Below are 16,533 nucleotides of genomic sequence, written 5' to 3' on the forward strand. Positions count from 1 at the left end.
ATCAGACAGTTATCAGCAAGTGCAATGACGCATTAGTACCTCTAAATATAAAATCTAGAGGCAGAATATAAAAAAATAATGTTTTGTATTGATTTGATTTGTATTGATTTTGTTTTGGGTTGGTTGTCGAATTGATAATGTAAGTGTCAATAATGTTAGTTACGCTGACGACATGGTGTTGCTGAGCCCATCGGTCAGCGGGTTGAGGCAGCTCCTAAAAACGTGTGAAGATTATGCAATACGACATGGTTTGAAATATAACGATAAAAAATCAGAATTCATGGTATTTAGAGGTTGTAATAAACAGCCAAGGCGGATACCCTCTTTGTGCCTAAATGGGGTGCCTCTGAAACGTGTTAGACAATTTAAATATTTAGGACACATTGTAACAGAGAACCTAAAAGATGACCTCGACATTGAAAGGGAGCGCAGGGCATTGTCGGTGCGTGGCAACATGCTGGTACATAGATTCACTCGTTGTACGGCTGATGTTAAAATAACGCTTTTCAAAGCATTTTGTCAGAGTTTCTACACGAGTGGTTTATGGGCCAGTTTTACACAAAAATCGTACAACGCTCTGCGAATACAGTATAATAACATGTTTAGGGTTCTGTTGAGGCTTCCACGTTTTTGCAGCGCATCAGGTATGTTTGCCAACGCAAATGTCGATTGTTTTTATACAATTATGCGCAAAAAGACCACATCGGTGTTGCAGCGAATGCGGGGCAGCACCAATGGAATCCTAAATATGATAGAGGCGAGAATGGACTCTGATGTTTTTGGCCGGTTCCTGGATCTGCACGTTAAACGGGTAGACCGAGGGATGGGCTAATTATTATTATAAAATTCCCACGCTACATCATTGTTGTGTACTAACATAGTTTGTAAGTTACATTGTTACTAACAAAAAATGAAATAAAAGATTTTTATTTTATTTTTTTTTTTTTTTATTGATGATGATGTGATCCAGCCGATTTCGGCTACGGCGGCTGCTTCAACTCCGACGTTCATGTGCCGGCATGTGGATTATTATCCTATAACATAAGGATTATTTGCAAAAAATAGCGATCGGCACATTGTTAATACCCGGAATAAAAATAAACTTGCTTTACAAGTCAGTCGATTACATAAGATTACTAAATCTTTTAAGGGGCAATGTATACGGTTTTACAATAAGATTCCCATTGACATTCAGAATTTGCCTTTCAACTGTTTTAAGACAGTAGTTAAACAAGCTTTACAAAAAAGGTTATTATAAAGTTAGTGATTATTTAGAAGATTATGAATGCATGGGATTAACTGTCTGAGAACTGACATTAGGCAGCTAAATTACTCAATTGTATACCAATATTTTATGTTTATTTTTATGTTTTTCAAAGAACGTTACCGGGTGAGAGCCTTCACACCGGGTGAGAGCCTTCAGCGCTCCCCATTTGTCCGGTCAAGTAGTTAATGCCATCTGCGGCAAATCTACAATAAGTCACGACAAAAAAAAAAAAAAAAAAAAAAAAAACAAAGAACTTCTAGGGCCCTGTGCCGAGGTTTTTCTTGCAGCTTCTTTTCCCCGGCTATAAAGTTTGAGAGAAGCTGCAGTAGTTTTAGGCGGATGAGACGTACGTTATGTAAAAAATGACGATTCAAATTGTAACTATGTTTCCTACTGAATAAAGATATTTTTGAATTTGAATAGCCAATCTTATTGGAAAAGATCCTCGCACATAGCGGGCATGTGAGCACACCATTTAACACTTTCAAGTACAGAACGTCTATGGACGTTCCGATTTCAAGATGTCACACAACCTATTATGAACCATCAATGATCCATGGTCTCTGTCCGTGAAAGGGTTAAATATGTATAATTGATCGCCTCAAGTGGTCGGGCTTTCAATTCATCGCGCTTGGCGTCAAGCTCTAAGCGCCGTTGATGTTCAAAGTCATGAACTTTCTGACTCAAAGGTCTCCATTTCGGACGTTTAGCCGTTATCTTTTCCCACTGACATGGCTCAATGCCGGACTTTTTTTTTTAATCATGTTTATAGAGGGTTTTTTTAAAGCCACCCTCATCATGTCTCTGTAATACTTAATACCTATCTAAATATATAAAAGGAGAATCTAACTGACTCCTCCTGAATCCTCACTGTCACTAACACCCTGTATGTGTAAGATACTAAGTATATTGTTACAACTCGTAAGGTCGATGTCAAGCCAGCAATGTTTGCAGTGAAGTAGCAATTAGACAGAACAGCTCGCTGACTTAGCTCAATGGGTAATCTACACCGTGCAATGAAATCTAGGTCCTAAAATAAACTCCATTAGGAACTAGCTCGTTTGTGATTGCACCTGGATTCGTCGACTTGAAGTTGACTTGCAAAAATCGTTTATTTTCAATGTAGGATCATCTGAGAATACTTTAAAGTCAAATTTTAGTTTAGTTTATCCAGAAATGATAAAAACAAAGCATATCAATAGAACTACAACAACATAACTATATCTTGCGATGTATGGTATGGTACAGTCATGAGCAATATAATGTACCCACTTTAGGACTCTGTCGCATTAACATATTTGACATTTAGTGAGACTTACAGTTCAATTTGTCAAAAAAGTTAATGTGACATGGTACCAAAGTGTATTAATCCTCGTGACCGTACAAATTCCATGTTCATCAATTATTAGATTTATCGTGCATCAGAATTTGAATTCCACCAAATAGGGAGTTTCCAACTAGTCAAATCACTTACTTTTTACTAAACGTCAAAACACGAAATTACTATGGCGTGTTTAATACAGAGCTTCGTCTCTGTTGATTGGTTGTCTGTATCTAATCTTTTTCTTTTTGTATGCATGTGTGTCTGTAGACCAAATAAATGTTTTTATCTATCTATCTATCTATGGAATTTGTATGAAAAAGCACAATGTGACGTCATGGTAAAACGTGACAAAATGTCGCACTTATTATTTTTCTTTGTTTATTAAAATTCAAAAATAACTTAAATAGAAAAAATAAAATGTTTTTCGACAGTTTTCGAGCTGTCTTTATTTAGTAATCAGCATTTCATAATTTATCTTTGACCTAGGAAACTACCCAATTAGGTCGTGTACTAAATACAAGATAATTTATGAAATTCTGATTACTAAATGAAGACATATCTAAAACTAACGAAAAGCATTTCATTTTTTCTATTTAACTTATTTATGAATTTATCACGGTTTTCTATGACGCCACAGTGTGCTTTTTCAAACAAATTCCATAGGTATTAATTTCATGTTTTTACGTTCAATAAAAAGTAACTGATTTGACTAGTGTGTGTAGTGACTAGGAAAGTAGCCTATTGGGATATAGTTGTGACCTTCTGTTAATATAAATAGCCTATACGTGTACGTTCCACTGCTGAGCAAAGGAGCGGGTGTGGAGCATACTCCATCACGCTGCTCTATGTGAATAATAGTAATGTAGGTAATAGCAACACCGCAGATTAGGTACTTAAATAGGTACCTCAGCATATGTTTGCTATTATTATACAGGTGACGCCAGGATTTGACGCCAGATAATGAGGTATCGTAAGGTTGTTTTGTATTTTGTTATGTTATGTTGTTATGTTATGTAGTTTCCCTCTAGTAAATGCACCTTTTTTCTAAAGGTCAAAACTTCGTAATAGTTATATTACATGTCATATGTAAAATAAAATTGAGGAGCCCGGTGGCGCAGCGGTGAACGCGCACGGTCTGCGATTGTTGAAGTTAAGCAACTTTCGCAAAGGCCGGTCATAGGATGGGTGACCACAATAAAAAAAGTTTTCATCTCGAGCTCCTCCGTGCTTCGGAAGGCACGTTAAGCCGTTTTGGTCCCGGCTGCATTAGCAGTCGTTAATAACCACCAATCCGCACTGGGCCCGCGTGGTGGTTTAAGGCCCGTTCTCCCCCGTTCAGTGCAGTGGGGACGTTAATGGGATGATGATGATGTAAAATATAATAATACAATAATGGTACTTAAGTACTAAGCGGTAAATAAAGTTAAAAATTCTTCAAATCTATAGAAAGTGTGTTCGAGTAGCCAGCATTTAAGACTACTTTTAAAACATTTCAATGATGGCGCGTCAACGATTGATTTAGGCAATACAATTACCAAAGTATCCGTATGAAAACTCTTAGAAGACAGGATTAGAAGACAGAAGACATAAAAAAATGTTCCGTTGAAAGCTTACCGTTCGCGAAAACATAAACTATTTGAAAATTCATGAATTGAGGTAAAAAATAAAAGTCCTGTTGTGTGTTATTTTATTCGGCGACTGTCATCGAACATAAGTATTATTAGGAGAGTATTTAAAAAAAAACAAAAAATGGTACGTGACATGTTATAATATATGTTATTTTAAAATACTCTTTTGAATTATAGGTATAAGTAGTCAATGGTGCCGACACTTGCAGAATTTGGTGGAAAACTCATGAAATCTTCAGTGTGTTTCTTTTTATTATTTTCAGTTCCATACATTTGCCTATGCATTTGGTTGAGGGCTGGCCTGTGCCCAGCAGTGGGACGTATATCGGCTGTTTATGTTATGTATGTAGATTTGCGAGGGAAAATTCCACTTGTTATCAATTCAGAACCATGAATTATTCTTCTGAATCTTTCGTTACGGTGTCACTAATAAAAAAATAAATAAAAAAATGCATTTATTTCAGGTAGGTACCCATATTGTAAGATATAATTATGTCCCTTTAAAATTAAAAGTTATTACAATGAAAAAAATAATAATAATGAAATAAAGTTAAAAAATATTAAAATCAAAACTTAAAATTAAAATCATATTTATTAAAATGAAAAATTAATTAATATTGAGTTAAAAATAAATATAAAATAATAAAATCCATTTAAAAGGGGGTTCCCCTTTCCGGAACTGGCACAGAGAGGTGTCTCTCACAGCAATGCCGAAGAAAAGGGCAGTCCGGTCTGGATGCAATCATCATCAGGACGCTGTTGGAGCTGGCTCGCACCCTGCGCACCAGCGACGTGGCTAATACCCTGACTAATTCTTGCAGCGGGGTAAATTAGAATCAGGGTACTATGAGTAAGATGTGAGTATAGTATACGATGATGTAGTGAAGGGTAGTACTTAGTAATCTAAGTAAGTATCCTTCATCCTCATCACAATCATCTCACTTTCTTCTCTCAATGTTAGTCACTTACTACACCACCGTTTATACATCCTTGCCTTACACACCGCTTTCGTATTCAAAATGCATCTCCTTAAAAAAAAAATGGGGATAAAATAATAATAAAGATGATACAGTCTACTCTAAACTGCGGCAGATAAGTACATAGGTACTTATCTGCCGCAGTTTAGAGTAGACTGCGCATCATAGGATGCGGTGGGAAATAGGCGTGAGTTTATGTATTTTTACTTTAATAAATTAATAGTAACATTTTGATATTCTCTGCAATGCGCGGTAATTAAAAATGACGCGCGATAAAATTTATATAACGTGACAGTAACCAGGTTAACCGCATGTAGCGTAAGCTTTATGGGCCATTGTGGGACAGTCCTGTTCGGTCCGCGCGTAACGTTTAGTCCGGCTTAGTCCAGAAATTGTGGTCACAGTACATCCCAAGTATAAAAGCGTCCTATTGTTAACTTTTGCAACAGTTTCTATGTTTCTAACGTCTTTTATAAACAAGCTTTTCGCTTTTCCATTCGCGACTTCATCCGCTTAGACTTAGGTTAACGCAGACGTATTTTTTTTTTGTTTCTGAACTATTATGTACCCCTGACCATAGAATAAAGATTAGTACTACATATATAACGTTAACTCTCTTTGAGGTCGCTCAAACCAAGATTGTTCATGAGGAATGGTGACAACTTTAGGCATATTTTTTTATTTGTCTCCTACGTCGATCATAATATACATATATTGGAGCTTTTCTATGTTGTAACTTGTATAATATATAATTGGTAATCTATAATTGGCTTTTTTATTAATTAAAATGTTATATTACCACTGTGCACACTATACACGGTGTTAGTGACATCGTAACGAACACTGAGAGGGATGATTCAGATCATGATTCTGAGTTGATATCAAGTGGAATTTCCTCTCGGAAAATTAATGTATTTTTATTGTTTCCTGTAATTACTTTGGCGAGGGAAATTCCATTTGATATCAACTCAGAATCGTGGTCTGAATCACCCCTCAAAGTTTTCGTTACGATGTCACTAACACTCTGCGTAAGTTGTCGATTATCGGAAAAAAAATGAAAAGTAGATGCTGTGTTTCAACTTCGGCCCTAGGTGATGTGTTTGAGTTGTTCGCACTTAGTACAATACTAAATTACTAACGCATTCAACAGCTTTTCGCATAACTAGAACACTTCCATTGAACGTAGAAAACGTTATAACCATTGGAATAGTATTGAATAAATCAAGGGATCGAAATAAAACATCTTTTTTTTCAACGGGCAAGATCGTAAAATGCCTTTAAGGCTATAAACGTAAAACCCTGGCGAGTCGCTGGGGAATTTTCCCGTTACCACCAAATAGGGAGTTTCCGACTAGTCAAATCAGTTACTTTTTACTAAACGTCAAACATGAAATTACTATGGAATTTTTATGAAAAAGCACCCTGTGACGTCATAGAAAAGGTGATAAAATGTCGCACTTCTTAGTACATTCTTATTAAAATTTGTAAATAAGGTAAATAGAAAAAAGAAAACCTTTTTTGTTACCTTTCAATCTGTCTTTATTTAGTAATCAGAATTTTATAATTTATTTTTGACCTAGGAAACTACTCAATTCCGTTTTCGACTTATTGTCGGGCCAATTTGGACCAATTAGTTTTTTTTTTATTTCTCTCAGATCGTATTAACTACTGGGCCGGAGTGTGATTGCTGAGGGCTCTCACCCGGAACACAATTGACAACATTTCAAATTTTTAAGCCGTGGTTTTTTTGTGCTATTTCGAAAGTACTTGTTTAAATAGAAGAAACGTATTTTTTCTTTTCAAGATTTTTCCACTAAAAGTTACAAAAAATATTTTTTAAAAATTGGATTCTGCCATTGATAGAATGAAGGCAGTATAATGTAATGTACCTTTGCATGCGTATTTAAAACAAGTCGCAAACAAAGTGTCATGTTATGTATGACATTTACTTTTTTTATAATTTTTATGTAAAGGTCTGAACTTATTATGCCTTCCTCTTCTGACCTCGTGGATTTTTCAATATATTTCTATTATTACTGAATTAAAAAATCTGAAAAAATGTGTTTTGTGTAAATCATAGAAATATCTCGAAATGGTTTTCGATTTAAGGCACCTTAGTAAAAATGAAATGTTGTCAATTTTAAATATGCGCGTTAAATGTGCGTGGGTGCTCAGTTGGACGCGAACCTCGGTTCAGGGCGTCGCCTGAGGGGATTATATCTGAAAGAATTAATCGACCCTAGTGGGCCGATAGCAATAAGCGCTGAATGAGGGAAAGAAGTTAATACCTGAAGAAAATGTAGAGAAGTTAGCTACTGGGCTCCGTGTGAAAAGGGCCATGCATTCACCATTGACTAGATTTGATTATGTCAATCCTATTCATTTTTATTCGTCTATTTTTTGTTCAGCTAAGAGTCCTATATCAACAGGACATTGTATCATAAGTGATGTGAGCATGGTTAACTATATAATTAAAAAGAATAAAAAAGTGTGTAAACAGGAGTAGACCGACCTCGCTGTCTCCATTTCGTAGATGATATATAGGTACTCGTATATTCGGAATTGCCATTCATTCATTGGTTCGAATCCAAGACAAATTCAGGCGCTTTCTGATCAAATTTGCTGAAATCGGATTTACCGTTAAAAAACTCTTTCTCTCATTTTTGTATGATAAATTGCATTAAATACTTGCCCGGACAAATGGGGAGCGCAGGGGGCTATCACCCGGTACAAAAAAGACAACAGTTTTGAAGGTGTACCTTCGGCTCGGCTCAGAGCGTCGGTCGTCTGAGAGGAATAAAAAATACAAAACTCTTTATTGTACTTAAATATTCTTCTTATGGAATACCAACCTCATCAACCGTATGATAATGTAGTCGTTACTATAATAACCCTGACACCAGGGTTGATGACGTTCAAATAAATATTAAAAATACTTTATTATACGAATACGCCCAACGACCTACGACACCGATCCGGAGGTCCCGGGTTCAAATCCCGGTTAAGTTTGGTTACGACATTACAGGCCGATCACCTGATTGTCCGAAGGCAAAATGATCCGTGCTTCGGGAGGCACGTTAAGCCGTTGCTCCCGGTTACTTACTGATGTAAGTACGTAGTCGTTACATGAGTCATGTCAGGGGCCTTTGGCGGCTTGGTAATAACCCTAACACCAGGGTTGATGAGGTTGGTATTCCACTTGACAACCCACACGATATGAAGAAGATACGAATACGGATTATACGTATTTGAAAGAAGAATCGACCCTTGTGGCGATAAGCGATAATGATGTGCTGAATGGAAGTTGAGATAGGTATTGCTATTCCTACCAATAAGGCATGTGTGCCCTACACCTTGTCATACTAGGATCGTGATAGGACCGCGTCACCCCACTGCAACGGAGCAACCCCGGTTCGTGAACGGTAAAAAAAAACTGTTTTTTAAGGGGTAGGCAGACCTACAAGGTTATCAGAAGACAAAATGTAACGACTTAAGTTGGCTTGAAATCAAACCTAAAATTATGTGAATGTTTCGTGTTATTTACTTTTAGAATTTAAAATAATTTAAAAAAAAAACTCAAAAGAAATCATGAATTTTACAACGGAAAATTCTCAGACTCAGAATCATGGTCTGAATCATCCCCCTCAGTATTTGTTACGATGTCACTTCTCTTATTCTCGTGTGGGTTGTGAGGTGGAGTACCAACCTCATCAACCCTGGTGTCAGGGTTACTATTGAGCTGCCAAAGACCCCTGACATAGCTAATGTAACGACTTACACCAGTAAGTAGTAACTGGGACCATAGGCTTAACGTGCCTTCCGAAGCACGGATCATTTTACTTTCGGTCAATCTGGTGATCAGTCAGTAATGTCCTAACCAAACTAGGGACCACAAAGTATTTTGTGATATGTCCCGGGAATCGAACCCGGGACCTCCGGGTTGTAAGCCCACCGCTCAACCACTGGACCACTGAGGTCGTTTACGCTACAGTGTTGTAGAAATTCATACAAAGAATATTTTTTGCCTGTAAGTACCGGGACGGATTTATTGGGCACGCACCTTTATGTACAATCCTACCTACATACTCCACTGTGTTACCATAATCCGCACTGCATTATTGACGATAGCAAATTGCGTCATGAATCATCCGCGCGGATCGTTATGTCGTTAAACGTCCACTAAAATATTCAGTGCAAGCCCATTGCCGGATTGATAATAACTCCAGCCTGAATCCGTCGCTTTACTAGTTGCATAAACTGTCTGTAATAATTTTATGTAGTTACCTACCTATTTCCAAGTTTTATTTTGCAATAAATTTTAATCTTCGTTTTCCTTTTTTCATACCATTTAAATGTTATTTAAAGAAAGTTTACACGATCTATGCTTTTTTGTTTATTTATTTTTATTTTATTTTCAACTATTGTTTCTTTTTAATTTGTTAAATTTAGTTTATATGTTTTATTATTATTTTAGTCATTGTTGTGTGCGTCTATAATTGGCAGGCATACCGGAACTTTTCCTATGTGTATTAGTGTGTGTACTGTTGTTGATGCACAATAATAAATAAATAAATAAAAAAACTGTCTGCCGCTGTGTGGTCTAGTGACATTGAATAAGGAATAATACTATGTACTTATAGAACGGCATCTCTCCGCTCCCCACCAGCGGCTGATCTAGGTTTACCTCCCCTCCCCTTGGACAAAGTTTAGCCTTCAATCGTACGGCGTTAGTCGTCACACACACAGATGCGCGTGTACGATAACGTCAATGTGTGGTATCTGTGTAAAACGAGGTAGTTTGTATGAAGTGTCCGGGGTGTGCTAGTGGTTAGAGCGTCAGTCTCTCGATTTGTAGGCCCCAGGTTCAATACCCGGTGGGAACTAATCACAACACGCTGTGGTCACTAGTTTGTTTAGGATATTGCATACTGATCACCCGATGGTCCGAAAGCAGGATGACCCGTTCTTTGGAGTTAATATATGTAGTAGGCATGGAGGATCAGGAGCCTTTGGTGTCTCAAAAGCATCTTCATTTTCAACACATACTAACAAGTATAAACCCAGTAGAAGAAATTGTTTATTATAAAAGGACGCCAAACACAAAGACAAGACAAATAACATCACTTAAAAATGTTCACAAAACAATTACAAAAAACATGGAAGGATGTTCATTAGAATGATCATAAGGTGGTGGACGTCCTGAGATAAAAGGGCCTCACTCAGCACAAGTCGCGGCGTGAACCATGACGCTGGTATTATGCGGACCCTGCTGGGTGAGGGGAGTCAGGTACATCCACAGCAAGATGAACTAAGTACCTACGCTTCACCGAGGTTTCTGTTACACTAACAAGATTGGTGGCCATATCGCCGACAATACACCGTCGTATTCTAGTGCCTTGAGATTCTACCCACCCCGTAGAGAATACCAGCGCGAGTTCTATCCCCCTATAGTTACAATACACCATCTGCTCGTTTCCAATAACAGTCACGTATAAAGTTGAAACATGGACTTGTAAAAAAATAACTTTCCCTGTCATGTTTCTCGAGGGATTTAAGGTCTAAAACTTTTGTAACGATGATCGACATTCTTAATATAGGGACCGTAATTGGTCCGGGAAAGGAGAATTTATTTACTCCGATTTACCCACAGCGGCAGCCCTAGGAAATTGTTTTTGAACGGATTCGGTTAAATGTTGTCAAGTCCAATAAGTAGGTGAAGATGAGGGGTAGTCAGAGGTGTACATGTCGTGGCCAGATCTTATAATCGATCATTTCATGATGTGTTCGACCATTTCATGACATGGCCATATTTCATGAAATAGCCAACTTAAGTTGACCATATCGTTGAAAGGTCAACGTTTAAGTAATGATATTTCAATCAACGTTTGGCCATAACGTTAATGCAGGCGGTGTCCATGCTATGTGGTGTAATAAAAATGCGAATAGTCGAATAATTTCTTAGGTTCAAAATTATGTACCTAATCGATATGGAAAATTGTACAATTACGTTGACTCATCGATTATAATATCAATCAAGTTTTATATCGACACCAGCGCCGTTACCGGTGGATAATGTTACTAATTTTATGATATGATTGCCAACGTTTGGCCATATCATGAATTTAGTTGCTCATATCATTTAAACGTTTTGTGTTCATTGATCTGACCAAACTACATCATGATGTGGCCACATGTGACCATTTTGTGAAATGATCGAGCACATCATCAAATGATCAATTCTAAGATCTAGGCACGACATACTGGGTGTTAGTGACATCGTAACGAATACTGAGGGGGTTGATTCAGACCATGATTCTGAGTTAAAATCAAGTGGAATTTTCCGTCGCAAAATTCATGATTTTTTTTTAGTTTTTTTAAATTATTTTCAATTCCACCTGAAAATTCCACTTGATATTAAATCAGAATAATCACATGAATCATCCCTCTCAGTATTCGTTACGATGACACTTATACCCCGTACAAGTACATACGGTAGCCATATAAGTAGGTATGGGTGTTAGTGACACCGTAACGAATACTGATGGGGATGGTTCAGACCATGATTCTGAGTTGATTTCAAGTGGAATTTCGTGTCAAAAAATTAATGAAAATTTTTCTTTTCTTTTTAATTATTTTCCAATCCATACTTTTGCGACGGAAATTTCTACTTGATATCAACTCAGAATCATGGCCTGAAGCACCCCTCAAAGTTTTCGTTACGATGTCACTAACACCCTGTAAATACTAATATACTACTTATACCGTGGTGTCCCTTTTACTGTGGTGTCCCTTTATAATAAACGTTTCTTTCTTTCTACTTCTTTCTTTCTATGTTGAAGCCCTATGTAATAGAGGATGTGCTTACTGCCATTAACCGGGCACAAATCCTGAAAACCACGTGATATCAATTATCTAAATCCAATCATGAATTCCAAAGTCATAAAGTCGAATTCTATGACTCTATTTTATTTTTGTTTTATACCACTCACCACTCACCAGGTTGACAGCCTCCGTGGTCTAGTGGTTAGAGCGTTAGGCTCACGATCTGGAGGTCCGGGTTCAATTCCCGATGGGGACATTGTCGAAATCACTTTGTGAGACTGTCCTTTGTTTGGTAAGGACTTTTCAGGCTTGAATCACCTGATTGTCCGAAAAAGTAAGATGATTCCGTGCTTCGGAGGGCACGTTAAGCCGTTGGTCCCGGCTATTAGCCGTAAAAACACCTCCACCAACCCGCAGTGGAGCAGCGTGGTGGAGTATGCTCCATACCCCCTCCGGTTGATTGAGGGGAGGCCTGTGCCCAGCAGTGGGACGTATATAGGCAGTTTATGTTTATGTACCACTCACCCGTTAGGTAAACTCACAAAGAGAAAAAATACTGGAAAATTAAATCTTTTTTTTACTCGGATAGATGGCGCCGGCGTCGGCTTAATGACGATAGATCGAAAGAATTTCACATGGACAGGATTCCAGGGGCCTGTTTTATAAAACTTACAATTGTAAATTACAACGACAATTTGATGTTCATTACGTAGCTAATATGAAACTGCAAAATATTCGTGATCACACACTCCGCAATGTACATCAAATTGTCATTGTAATTTACAATTGTAAGTTTTCTTAAACAGGCCCCAGGAGGACCCGATGCTGTAACAGTTAACATGCTCGTTATGACTTGACAAGAGCTGCGGGTTCAAGTCCTGTTCAAGTCACATTATTTTTATTTAATTTTCACTTTGTGTGTTTGAAACACGGGTGAGCGATCATCATCATCATCATCACCATCATCAGCCCATTAACGTCCCCACTGCTGGGGCACGGGTCTTCGCTATGGATGCATAGGGAGAACGGGCCTTAAACATCACGCGGGCCCAGTGCGGATTGATGGTTATTAACGACTCCTAATGCAGCCGGGACCAACGGCTTAACGTGCCTTCCGAAGCACGGAGGAGCTCGAGATGAAAACTTTTTTTTTGGGCACATCCATCCTATGACCGGCCTTTGCGAAAGTTGCTTAACTTCAACAATCGCAGACCGTGCGCGTTCACCGCTGCGCCACCGGGCTCCTCAATTTTATTTTACATATGACATGTAATATAACTATTACGAAGTTTTGACCTTTAGAAAAAAGGTGCATTTACTAGAGGGAAACTACATAACATAACAACATAACATAACAAAATACAAAACAACCTTACGATACCTCATTATCTGGCGTCAAATCCTGGCGTCACCTGTATAATAATAGCAAACATATGCTGAGGTACCTATTTAAGTACCTAATCTGCGGTGTTGCTATTACCTACATTACTATTATTCACATAGAGCAGCGTGATGGAGTATGCTCCACACCCGCTCATCAGGTGAGCGATATAAAGATATAAATCATTTACCATTTTAATGGGGGAAAACACAGATTGTGGCATGGCGCTCCATTCCGTTGCCGTTCGCTTGGTTTGCGAAGGTTTGAATCCCGTACGAGTCAAACTTTTTAGTACTTTATCTTTCCAGTACTTTCGTTGGATTAGGGGCTTGAATAGTGTTGCCGGATCTAGAAGTGGGACGCGGATTTCTAAGTTGGGCCGATAAGAGAATCACGACACAAGTCCTTAAAGGGTTAACTTGTGTAAGAGACAAATCGAGAGACGGTCAAGTCAAAGCCGTCTTTAAAAAAACTGGTCATTAACTTCAGGCTAGGTAAACGTGGCAATTTGGGTATATTTATCCCAGCTTAATCATACATACATACATAAACAGCCTATATTCGTCCCACTGCTGGGCACAAGCCTCCCCTCAAACAACCGGAGGGGGTATGGAACATACTCCACCATGCTGCTCCAATGCGGGTTGGTGGAGGTGTTTAGATCCTAATCAAGTGAATGAAAAAACTTTAAAGATCAAACTCAAAATTCAAGGTCCGTAGGTAAGCTTTTGTGTCCATTGCGCTCAATAAAGTATTTTATCTATCTTTCTAAGCTCAAACTCAAGCTTCAGTTGAGTTGTGAGCTTGAGTCTTCAGCCCCTCAGCCTCCCTAGATACATTACTGTACACCCACGTCTCCCACATTCACTTTATTAGGATCTAATAACGCTGGGATGGGTAAATATACCCAAATTGCCACGTCGGTGCTTGAATGTGTATAACATAGTTCTCGAAAGTTCTAGATAAACCAATCTGCAAATAGAAGATTCACTTCCCGTTGGGAAACAATACATGTCACCACAGGAATTAAAGTCTTAGTTAGATATTGGTGCTAATTCCTGTAAATACCATCTAATTTTATTTTAAGTTATATCTGTCATTTTCTTATCCGCCGAAAAGGAAAAGGACGGGTAATTGACAAGCATAAAATTTATGGAACACACGTCAATTTTAAGCACAAATCTAAACCAACCGTCTAAAAAATTTACATCTGTCAATAACCCGACACAGTTAAGTAGACAGCACGTCAAACGGATTGCATACCAGCGACGTACCTTTTGATTCGCCCGGGTTATTCATTCATTTACTCATTCTTCCTAAAATTAAGAGCTGTGAATCATCCGTCCCTTACCTTTTCGACGGATATGAAAATGACGAATATAACTTAAAATAAAATTAGGCGGTGTCTGCAGGAATCGGGGCCAATGTCTGGATTGAGAGGTGGATTACCATTCCCATCAACCCTGGTGTCAGGGTTATAACTGAGCCGCCATAGGCCCCTGACATGACTCATGTAACGACTACCTACTTACATTAGTAAGTAATAGCCGGGACCAACGGCTTAACGTGCCTTCCGAAGCACGGATCATCTTACTTTTGGACAATCAGGTGATCAGTCTATAATGTCCTAACCAATAGGGATCACAAAGTGATTTCGAGAGATTCGAAGAGGATTCGAACGCTCAACCACTGGACCACTGAGACCGGAATGACGTATGATGTTTAATGTATTTATGAGTATAATAATCCATTAACTTGCTAATTCAAATTCGCAATGCTGGTCGTATTTTCACCGCAATTATATCATACGAGACTGGAAAACAATTCCACATAAGCGTATAATTAGATAGATCTCAAAATATTAATACTCGGCTTAGCTATTTAGACTCGAAATCCATTAAGAGAATAACAAAAGTGGAAAATGAAAATGAGATAGCGTAATTGCGGCCTGAATTAGGACTTTGCGATGTTTCGGGTAACAGAATTACCGAGGGCCGTCAGGTACTTATTTGAATTCTAAAGGCGCCCCCACACGTATTCGGTTCGGCATGATTCGGCAATGTCAAAAAAAAAAAAATATTTATTTTTCAAAATTGGCTTACATAGTTAGCGCTTTTTGAACGTCAAAAAAAATAATTAAATTACATATTATGTAACTAGCTGTAAAACTACTACCACATCGGAATCTGTAACGCTGAGGGAAAGACGTGGCCAGAAAACCTCCCAGCACAGGGCCCTAGTCCTACGGTTTCATGTTTTCCTTTCTATTCTCGTTTTTTAAATCCAGTTTGTATTACATAATTTATAGAATTAAATACAATGGTATTTCAATTACAGTCGGTGGACGGAAAGTGAAAAATAAAGAGCCTCAACTTGAGTATAACTAGGTATTCGATTTTTTTATTTACTATTTACCTATGTGAAAAGAGTGACTGCACGTTTCTTATGACAACTTGTGGCTCTCTCCATCCCAATGTGGATAACAAGCGTGATTTCTATTGGTATGTTCTTACGTTCGCTTACGTAAGTAATGAGCGAATTTCTAAGCTATGTTCCCCAAGACAAATATAGATGGCGCTGTATGATATGTACCCGGACTTGTGGAATACCTATGTCATTAGGTCAACGCCCGTGGACTCGCAGCGGAAACGTGTGCCTTATGCAATTTCAGTGTAAACGCTGACAACTAATATAATTTTAATATTTTTACTTTACATTTTTCGACCTAACGTTCCTAACTTCGGACGTAGTCTAAATTCTTTAAAATTAAGTTAGTTAAGGAAATCCTTTGTGGAACTTTTATTATAATCATCATCTGCATATCCTAGTTTTTGATTCATCTCCGCTGTAGCCACCCTCATATAATTTGTATAGTGTACATTGTATTTATTTATTTTATCGTTTATTGCAAACTTTACAACATAAAACTACAATATTAACAACTTAAGATTACATACTTATACAGCCAATTACAAAGTTTGGCAAATCAAAATACATGTTATAAAATACCAAATAAACCAATCTAATCTTCCATTTCATGCATAACAGACATATGCATTTTTTATCTTTGTTTTTGGCTATAAATGATGACCCTTGTTATTACTTAGACCCATTATTATTCTGATCAAACGTTC

This window comes from Pectinophora gossypiella, chromosome Z (genome assembly GCF_024362695.1).
Source record: "Pectinophora gossypiella chromosome Z, ilPecGoss1.1, whole genome shotgun sequence".
NCBI lineage: Eukaryota > Metazoa > Arthropoda > Insecta > Lepidoptera > Gelechiidae > Pectinophora > Pectinophora gossypiella.